We start from the raw sequence: 11,218 nt of genomic DNA, 5'->3' as shown, positions 1-11,218 counted from the left end.
ATTGTTCATGCGTCAGAAAATATATTTTCACGTATGTAGAAATGTTAATGTAATTTTTATCATGTTGTTGCCAGGAAAATGTGATAAAAAGTTCATGTACATGAAATAAAAAATGTTTATAGCGTATTAAAAAATAGTGCACCTGTATGGAAAAATATTCATGTTTTTGAAAAAATATTCATGCATTTGATAACACTTGTTGTCTATGTTAGAATATATAAGTTCGTGTTATATTTGGGAAGAATATTAGCATTGTTTAGGGAAGAATATAAGTTCATGTGTGTTAGAATGTGTATTCAAGCAAACCCAAACAAGAAAACCAGCAAATGGGCCTGGGCCAGATCGACCGATAGGACTTCCCCTCCCCACATTTAAGCCTAGCCTGGTCCCCACATTCGACCCCCTCCACCCTGCTCCGTTCAACTCAACGACCGTCAAGAAACCAAGAAAGCAAACCGAGATACCAACCTCTGCCGCCACCAACGCCGTAGGGACCACTATGGCCATGGTGAACAACCATCTCCGGCCACGTCCGCAGCCGCTGCCCCCAGGCGTCTACTTCAGCTTGACGTGGGAGGAGAGCATGGGGTTCCTCAACCGTTGGATTGCCGGCGACAAGAAGATGCCTGACGCCTGGGGTACATCTTCGACGACGTCTATCGCGCTGACCCCCACGTGCTCACACGGGAGTACACGCCATCGAGCAGCCGCGCGGGCAAACACACGTGGTGGTTCCTCAGCTAGACCAGGTTCCAGAGCCAGATCTCGGGCGAGGGCATCAGCAAGCGCGTCGACCGCAGCGTCACCACCAGCGGTTACTGGGCGGTGGAGGAGAACGGCTTTGGGTTCTACTGCGACTCATCTCGAAAGGAGAAGACACCATGGCTCATGCAGGAATTCACCACCGCCAAGGATGGCGTCGCCTCAAGAAGGGCTTCCCCGCACTTGGCAGAGTCTACGTCACATCGCGCGCCACCGTCGAGGAGCTGAGGGAAATCTACAGGGAGGACGGTGTGCCAGTGCGGCCCGACGGGAAGAAGAAGCATGTCTGAGCCAAGGTCTCGACAGCACATCTGAAGGTCATCGTCGCGCTGCTGCCGCCGCCAGCTCTCCGTCATGCTGGCCAAGGTCATGTTGCGCTGCCTCCGCCTCCGCCCCCAGGGCAGAACTTCATGGGCGGTGCATCGCCCACGAACGTTCTCAGTGGCCGGTACCAGTAGTGGCAAGGGGAGTTCTTGGAGGCGAGCGCTCCTGGCCAGCAGCATGGGGAATTTTTGGAGGTCGGTTCACTGTTGCCTCCGCTGATGTCTACTAGAACTACGTCGGTATTTCCCCAAAGAGGAAGGGATGATGCAGTATAGCGACGGTAGGTATTTCCCTCAATGATGAGACCAAGGTTATCAAACCAGTAGGAGAACCTCCTCACACCATGTAAACAGCACCTGCACACAAATAACAAATACTTGCAACCCGACGTGTTAAACGGGTTGTCAACCTCTTTCGGGTACGACACCTCAAGATAGGCAAATAACATGAGATAAAAGTGGAAGATAGGATAAATAGACCGCGGAAAAAAAAATTCAGCAAGGTATTTTTGTATTTTTGGTTTAATAGATCTGAAAATAAATGCAATGGAAAATATATCGCAATGGCAAATATGATGAAAAGAGATCCGGGGGCCGTAGGTTTCACTAGTGGCTTGTCTCGAGAAAAATAGCAAACGGTGGGAAAACAATTACTGTTGGGCAACTGATAGAACTTCAAATAATCATGACGATATCTAGGAAATGATCATTATATAGGCATCACGTCCAAGATTAGTAGACCGACTCCTGCCTGCATCTACTACTATTACTCCACACATCAACCGCTATCTAGCATGCATCTAGTGTGTTAAGCTCATGGAGAAACAGAATAATGCAATAAGAACGATGACATGATGTAAACAAGGTATATTTATGTAGAAATAGACCCCATCTTGTTATCCTTAATGGCAACGATACATACCTGTCGTTTCCCCTTCTGTCACTTGGATCAAGCACCGTAAGATCGAACCCATCACAAAGCACCTCTTCCCATTGCAAGATAAATAGACCAAGTTGGCCAAACAAAACGCAAATATCGGAGAAGAAATATGAGGCTATAAGAAATCATGCATATAAGAGATCAAAGAAGACTCAAATAACTTTCATGAATAAAAACATAGATTTGATCATAAACTCAAAGTTCATCGGATCCCAACAAACACACCACAAAAAGGCTTACATCATATGGATCTCCAAGAGACCATTGAATTGATAATCAAAAGAGAGAGAGGAAGCCATCTAGCTACTAGCGACGGACCCGTAGGTCTAGAAAGAACTACTCACGCAGCATCAGAGAGGCACCAATGGAAGCGGTGAACCCCTCCGTGATGGTGTCTAGATTGGATCTGGTGGTTCTGGACTTTGCGGCGACTGGAATTGATTTTCGTCGACTCTCCTAGGGTTTCTGGAATATTGAGGTATTTATAGAGCAAAGAGGCGGTTCAGGGGGCACCCGAGGTGGGCACAACCCACCTGGGCGTGCTTGGGCCCCCAGGCGCGCCCTGGTGGGTGCTGCCCCCCTCAATGATCCCCCTAGGTGCTTCCTTGGCCCGCTGGATGTCTTCTTGCTAAAAAAATGGTCAAAAAGTTTCGCTGCATTTGGACTCCGTTTGGTATTGATTTCCTGTGATGTAAAAAAACATGCAGAAAACAACAACTGGCACTGGGCACTATGTCAATAGGTTAGTACCCAAAAAATGTATAAAATGACTATAAAATGATTGTAAAACTTCCAAGAATGATAATATAACAGCATGGAACAATAAAAAATTATAGATACATTGGAGATGTATCAGCATCCCCAAGCTTAATTCCTTCTTGTCCTCGAGTAGGTAAATGATAAAAATAGAATTTTTGATGTGAAATGTTGCCTAACATGTTTATCACATTTCTTTTCTTTATAGAATGGACATTTGGAATTTTATATGATTCAAAGCAATAGTCTAGTTTTGACATGAAGACTTTAATACTCAAGCATATCGACAAGCAACATTGTCTTTCCAAATATCAACACTAAAGCAAGTTATCCCTAGCCCATTATGCTCAATCATTGATCCATTCATGAAACACACTCGAATATTAGCTACACCCAATGCTGAAATACGATCATAGTGTCCCTTAGTTGGTGCTTTATAAGAGAAGATGGAGTCTCAAATTCAAAATAAAAATTGCATAAGTAAAAGAAAGGCCCTTCGCGGAGGGAAGTAGGGATTTGTAGAGGTGCCAGAGCTCAGAGCTTAAATTGAGAGATAAAAATATTTTTTAGAGGCATACTTTTCCCACTAGCGAAAACGACTTAGAGATCCCAACACTTTCCAAGCTAGATACATCATAGGCGGTTCCCCAACAAAAAATAAAGTTTATTCCTTTTTCCAGCTTTACTTAAACTTTCATGGCTAGCCGAATCCATGGTTGCCCTCCATACCAACACTTTCCAAGGAATTTATTATTTGACAACATAAAGTAAATCCTTTTTTCATTTCGGGACTCGGCATCCCTAATACCTTTGTCGTACTCTCATGCAATGACAAGTGAATAAACACTCATCGTGAGAATAGCACATCTAGCATGGAAAATGTTGGTCACCCTTCACCGCCTCGCGAGCTGTAGAGCACACAAAAGAGAAAATTATTTTGAAAATTGGAGATGGCACATGCAAATTTGCTGAGAATGGCATGGAAATACCGCATATAGGTAGGTATAGTGGACTCATAAGGAAAAATTGGTTAAAAGGGTTTTGGATGCACAAGTAGTGATTATACTTGGTGCAAAATGAAGGCTAGCAAAAAGATTGTCAAGCGACCAACCAAAAAGCGAAAAATCTCGTACCCAAGCATTAAGCATAAGTAACACCGAATAATGAACCATAAGTAGGATATAAACTTCATTGCGTAACTATTGACTTTCGTGCTTGCATAGGGAATCACAAACCCTAACATCAATATTCTTACTAAAGCACAATTACTCATCAACATGACTCACATATCATATCGTCATATCTCAAAACCATTACTAAGAATCAAGTTTATTTTGTCCAATAATCTTCATGAAATTTTTTATTATATCCTCCTTGGATATCTATCACTTTGGGACTATCTTCATATGTTGCTTTTGATAGGCTCAAACAGATATAAGTGAAGAACATGAGCATAATTTTTTTTCTTTCTCTCAAAATAATCTAAGAGAAGCAAGAGAGAATTTCTTAAAATTTTACTAACTCCCAAATAAATCTAAGTGATGCATGAGAGAATTTCTTCAAAAATAACAAAGCACACCGTGCTCAAAAAGATATAAGTGAAGCACTAGAGCAAATCCATGGCTAAAATTTAAGTGAAGCATAGGAGCAAGCATAGCATAAGTTTTGACTCTCTCAAGAAGGTGTGTCCAGCAAGGATTCAAGACTTATAACACAAAGCAAAACAAGCAAAGACTCATATCATACAAGACGCTCCAAGCAAAACTCATAATATGTGACGAATAAAAATATAGCTTCAAGTAAAATACCGATGGTTGTTAGAATAAAGCGGGGATGCCACTTGGGGGCATCCCCAAGCTTAGTCGCTTGCTACTTCTTGAATATTATCTCGGGGTACCTTGGGCGTCCCCAAGCTTAGCCTTTTGATAAGCCTTGTTCCTTTATCCATCGTAAGATCACCCAAAACTTGAAAACTTGAATCACACAAAACTCCAACAAAACCTTCGTCAGTTCCGTTAGTATAAGAAAGCAAACCACTACTATAAATACTGTTGCAAAACTATTATTATTTTGTTTTTGCATTATATCTACTGTATTCCAACTTTTCTATGGCAAAAACTCATCAAAGAAAACCATAGAATCATCAAAACAAGCACACAACGCAAAGAAAACAGAATCTGTCAAAAACAGAACGGTCTGTAGCAATCTGAATATTTCAAATACTTATGTAACTCCAAAAATCTTGCGAAATTAGGAAAACCTGGGTAATTTTTGTATTAATCTTATTCAAAAAGAATCAACTCAAAATCGCTTTTATATGATTTATTAAAACTATTTTCGTGAGTGCATAAGTTTCTGTTTTTCAGCAAGATCAAATCAACTTTCACCCAAATCAACCCAAAGGCCTTGCTTGGCACAAACACTAACTAAAACACAAAAAACACAATCATAACAGTAGCATAATTTTGCTAACACACAAGAACAGAAAGCAAAAAGCAAAATAAATTTTATTCATTGGGTTGCCTCCCAACAAGCGCTATCGTTTTACGCCCCTAGCTAGGCATAACGCGTAGGATATAAGTTTTGTCATCCTTATCCTTGTTTTCCTTGGAGGTGTTTGTGTTGGGAGGTTTTGTAAATAAAACATAAAAAACATTATCCATAGAAACCTTAGCACTATCAAGTTGCTTTTTATCATAACCCCTTTGATTTCCGACAGTGATCCAAGAATAGTGTTGATTAACATCATTAAATACTTGTTGGATCATATCTAAAACGGGGACCTGCTTTTCAAGATTCTCATCAAAGATTTGGTTATCTCCAAGCAAATGTCTTAAAGCATAATCACTATTATAAAGAATTTCATAAATCATGGGTTTTTCACGATTCATGGCATAAAAATCAAAGATTTCCCTAGCTTCCCGAATTATGTAGTCAAATTCATTCATCAAAACAAGAGTGGCTAACTTTTTAGCTTTAGGATCCTTTATAATGGGAAAGTCATAGAACAATCTTTGCAAGATAGGATGAGTACAAATAAATCTAGTTTCTAGTTTCAGAACAAGTGCCGAAATAGCTTCCGCATAAGATCTAGTCCTTTTAATTATAGGAATATCATCGAGACTTAATTTTCCGACACAATTGGAAAATTCTTGGATATGTTCTTTTCTCATAAAATTCCCTTGCAACAAGACAAATTTTTTGGCATCCAGATTGCCCGTACGCTCCATTTTAGGAGTTAGGCCATCAACTATTTCTGCCATACCAAAATCACTCATGGTGACTTCACAACAAGACTCAAAAACAGACCTGACGAGAGAACGGCGAACGAAAAAGAGGGCGAATGAAAATAGCAAATTTTTGTGAAGTGGGGGAGAGGAAAACGAGAGGCAAATGGCAAATAATGTAAATTGCGAGGAGATGATATTTTTTATTATGAACCTGGTTGATGTTGAAGATCCTCCCCGGTAACGACGCCAGAAATTCCATTTGATGTCTACTAGAACTACGTCCGTATTTCCCCAAAGAGGAAGGGATGATGCAGTATAGCGATGGTAGGTATTTCCCTCAGTGATGAGACCAAGGTTATCGAATCAGTAGGAGAACCTCCTCACACCACGTAGACAGCACCTGCACACAAATAACAAATACTCGCAACCCGACGTGTTAAAGGGGTTGTCAATCCCTTTCGGGTACATCGCCTCAAGATAGGCAAATAACGTGAGATAAAAGTGGTAGATAGGATAAATAGATCATGAAACAAATAAATTGCAGCAAGGTATTTTTGTATTTTTGGTTTAATATATCTGAAAATAAATGCAAAGGAAAATAGATCACAATGGCAAATATGATGAGAAGAGACCCGGGGGCCATATGTTTCACTAGTGGCTTCTCTCGAGAAAAATAGCAAACGGTGGGAAACAATTACTGTTGGGAAATTGATAGAACCTCAAATAATCATGACGATATCCAGGCAATGATTATTAATAGGCATCATGTCCAAGATTAGTAGACCGACTCTTGCTTCCATCTACTACTACTACTCCACACATCGAATGCTATGTAGCATGCATCTAGTGTATTAAGTTCATGGAGAAACGGAGTAATGCAATAAGAACGATGACATGATGTAGACAAGATCTATTTATGTAAAAATAGACCCCATCTTGTTATCCTTAATGGCAACGATACATACGTGTCGTTTCCCCTTCTGTCACAGGGATCAAGCACCGTAAGATCGAACTCATCACAAAGCACCTCTTCCCATTGCAAGATAAATAGATCAAGTTGGCCAAACAAAACCCAAATATCAAAGAAAAAAATATGAGGCTATAAGCAATCATGCATATAAGAGATCAAAGAAGACTCAAATAACTTTCATGGATAAAAACATAGATCTGATCATTAACTCAAAGTTCATCGGATCCCAACAAACACACCGCAAAAGGGCTTACATCGTATGGATCTCCAAGAGACCATTGTATTGATAATCAAAAGAGAGAGAGAGAGAGAGAGAGAGGAAGCCAGCTAGCTACTAATGACGGACCCATAGGTCTACAAAGAACTACTCACACATCATAGGAGAGGCACCAATGGAAGTGGCGAACCCCTCCGTGATGGTGTCTAGATTGGATCTGGTGGTTCTGGACTCTGCGGTGGCTGGAATTGATTTTCGTCGACTCTCCTAGGGTTTCTATAATATTGGGGTATTTATAGAGCAAAGAGGCAGTTCAGGGGGCACCCGAGGTGGGCACAACCCACCTGGGCGCGCTTGGGCCCCCAAGCGCGCCCTGGTGGGTGCTGCCCCCTCGAGGCACCCCCAGGTGCTTCCTTGGCCCACTGGATGTCTTCTTGCCCAAAAAAAACCTTAAAAAGTTTTGCTGCATTTGGACTCGATTTGGTATTGATTTCCTACGATGTAAAAAAATATGCAGAAAACCGCAACTGACACTGGGCACTATGGAAAAGAAATGTTGATTGGACCCTGATAAGTGGCACACGAACACATGACAACTCCGAACATTTTAATGACAAATTTAGTGACGTGAGGATGACAACTTCAGTTATCAAGCATGAAAAGTTCTTTTCGGATGGCAATTTTAGCCTATTTGTTGTTTGTTTTTTCTTTTCTGATGGCAACTTTAGTTGTAAAAAATGTCAGGGCCGGAGTGCTTCGTTCCACACCGTGGCACTTCCATTTGGGATGTTGATTTTGGAGTACTCTTGTTATGGAAATTCCTGCATTATTACTACTATACTTGTTCCAAATATATGATCATTATAACATGGGATGGGTGATATGTCACCGTCGTATCTATAATTTTTGATTGTTCCATGCCAATATTCTTCAACTTTCATATATTTTTGGCAACTTTTTATACTATTTTTCGGACTAACATATTGATCCAGTGCCCAGTGCTAGTTCCTGTCTGTTGCATGTTTTATGTTTCGCAGAAAACCAATATCAAACAGAATCCAAATGGGATAAAAACGGACAAAGAATTATTTTGGAATATTTGTGATTTTTGGGAGGTGGAATCAACGCGAAACAGTGTTCAAGGTGGCCACGAGACAGGGGGCGCCCCCTCCCCCCCGTGGCGCGCCCTGGGCTCTCGTGGGACACCCGTAAGGCGGTTGAGGATCTACTTTTGCCACAAGAAAGCTAATTTTATGAGAAAAATCTGGGCGAAAGATTCACCCCAATCGAAGTTACGGATCTCCAGATATAAAGGAAACGGTGAAGGGGAAGAAACAAAGAACGCAGAAACAGAGAGATAGATCCAATCTCGGAGGGGCTCTCGCCCCTCCCACGCCATGGGAGCCAAGGACCAGAGGTGAAACCCTTCTCCCATCTAGGGAGAAGGTCAAGGAAGAAGAAGAAGAAGGGGGCTCTCTCCCCCTTGCTTCCGGTGGCGCCGGAGCGCTGCCGGGGGCCATCATCATCACCGCGATCTTCACCAACACCGTCGTCATCTTCACAAACATCTCCATCACCTTCCCCCTTCTATATCCAGTGGTCCACTCTCCCGCAACCCACTATACCCTCTACTTGAACATGGTGCTTTATGATTCATATTATTATCCAATGATGTGTTGCCATCCTATGATGTCTGAGTAGATTTCTATTGTCCTATCGGTGATTGATGAATTGCTATGATTGGTTTGAGTTGCATGTTTTATTATTGGTGCTGTCCTATGGTGCCCTCCGTGTCGCGCAAGCATGAGGGATTCCCGCTGTAGGGTTTGCAATATGTTCATGATTTGCTTATGGTGGGTTGCGTGAGTGACGGAAACACAAACGCGAGTAAGTAGGTTGTTTGCGTATGGGATAAAAGGGGACTTGATACTTTAATGCTATGGTTGGGTTTTACCTTAATGAATCTTTAGTATTTGTGGATGCTTGCTAGAGTTCCAATCATAAGTGCATAGAATTCCAAGCAAGGGATGATATGTTAGCTTATGCCTCTCCCTCAAATAGAATTGCAATAGTGATTACCGGTCTAGTAACATAGTCAATTGCTTAGGGGCAATTCCACAACTCCTACCACCACTTTTCCACACTCGCTATATTTACTTTCTTGCATCTTTATTTAAACATCCCCTAGTTTATATTTACATGCTCTTTATTTTCTTGCAAACCTATCCTATCACACCTACAAAGTACTTCTAGTTTCATACTTGTTCTAGGTAAAGCAAACGCCGAGCGTGCGTAGAGTTGTATCGGTGGTCGATAGAACTTGAGGGAATATTTATTCTACCTTTAGCTCCTCGTTGGGTTCGACACCCTTACTTATCGAAAACTGTTGCGATCCCCTACACTTGTGGGTTATCAAGACCTTTTTCTGGCGCCGTCGCCGGGGAGTCATAGTGTGGGGTGAATATTATCGTGTGTGCTTGTTTGCTTTATCACTTAGTAATTTTTATTTGCTGTTCTTAGTTGTTCTCTTTCTTTAGTTATGGATATGGAACACAAAAAACCAAATAAATTAGGTGTACTTGCTACTCATGAGGATGGGGTAACTCCTAAAACCCTCGATTCTCATTATGCGAAAGATATTATGTACTACTTTGATAATCCTGAGAAAGCCCCATTCAAGTTTACAGTGGGAGACACGTTGGATCAACGTGAATAATTTAGGGATTATTGCTCGACACAAAAAGGGAAACTATTATGGGATCAATTTATTATGTTGCGTTGGTACGCCTGGAATCTATGCTTGAGATATGATATTACTTGTTACTCTAGGATGGAGGCTCCACACCTCCCCTTTTCATGCAAATTTAACGATAATGAAACCTTAGCTTCCTATGCTAATGGTATATATGATTACTATGATGTGGAACAAATAGAAGAATTTGTTGCTTTTAAGGCTGCCTATGATATTGAAGCTTTGTTTGAAAAGTATGAAGCTTTTGATGATGATGGTTGTAGGCCGGAAAATCTTGCTATACTTGGATATTTCTATGAAAATTATGAATACAATTACTATATTAATGCTTTTATGAAGAAAGTCAACGTTGTCCAAGAAGAGACTAACATTTTGCAGGAAGCTATGGAAGAAGAAATTGATGAAACAGTGAGCTCATTGGATGAAAAAGATGATGAGGAGAGCGAAGAACAAAAGGAGGAAGAGCGGATTAGCTACCCGTGCCCACCTTCTAATGAGAGTAACCCTCCAACTCATACATTATTTAATTCCCCTTCGTGCTTACCGAAGGATGATTGCTATGATGATTGCTATGATCCCTTGAATTTGTTTGAAATATCCCTTTTTGATGATGCTTGCTATGCTTGTGGCCGAGATGCCAATATGAATTATGCTTATGGAGATGAACTTTCTATAGTTCCTTATGTTAAACATGAAATTGTTGCTATTGCACCCACGCATGATAGTCCTATATCTTTTTGAATTCTCCCTACTACACTTTATTGGAGAAGTTTGTGCTTATTAAGGATTATATTGATGGGTTGCCTTTTACCGTTGCACATGATGATTTTGATAGATATAATATGCATGTGCTTGTTTCTCCTACTTGCAATTATTATGAGAGAGGAACTACATCTCCGCCTCTTTATGTTTCCAACACAATGAAATTGCAAGAATCTGCTTATACTATGCATTGGCCTTTACTATGTGTGCATGAATTGTTCCTTTATGACATGCCGATGCATAGGAAGAGAGTTAGACTTCGTTTTTGGTTGATATATAATACTTTGTGCTCACTACTAAATTACAAATCATTGTTAATTAAAATTGGCTTTGATATACCTTGGGATCCGGGTGGATTCATTACTTGAACACTAAATGCCTAGCTTAATGGCTTTAAAGAAAGCGCTGCCAGGGAGATAACCCGGAAGTTTTAGAGAGTCATTTATTTCTGTTGAGTGCTTTCATATAGTTTAAAAACAAAAAAATAAAGAGGGGAACACAAAAAA

The 11,218-nt window shown here is 40.8% G+C and overlaps 1 pseudogene; it reads left to right on the top strand.

Moving 5' to 3' along the window:
* The first annotated feature begins 499 nt into the window (after positions 1–499).
* On the top strand, positions 500–1,052 carry LOC123114818 (uncharacterized; annotated as a pseudogene).
* Positions 1,053–11,218: the final 10,166 nt, after the last annotated feature.

This window comes from Triticum aestivum, chromosome 5B (genome assembly GCF_018294505.1).
Source record: "Triticum aestivum cultivar Chinese Spring chromosome 5B, IWGSC CS RefSeq v2.1, whole genome shotgun sequence".
In the NCBI taxonomy this organism is placed as follows: Eukaryota; Viridiplantae; Streptophyta; class Magnoliopsida; order Poales; family Poaceae; genus Triticum; species Triticum aestivum.
The sequence above is the reverse complement of the archived record's forward strand: the minus strand, read 5'-3'. Positions and strand labels throughout refer to the sequence as shown.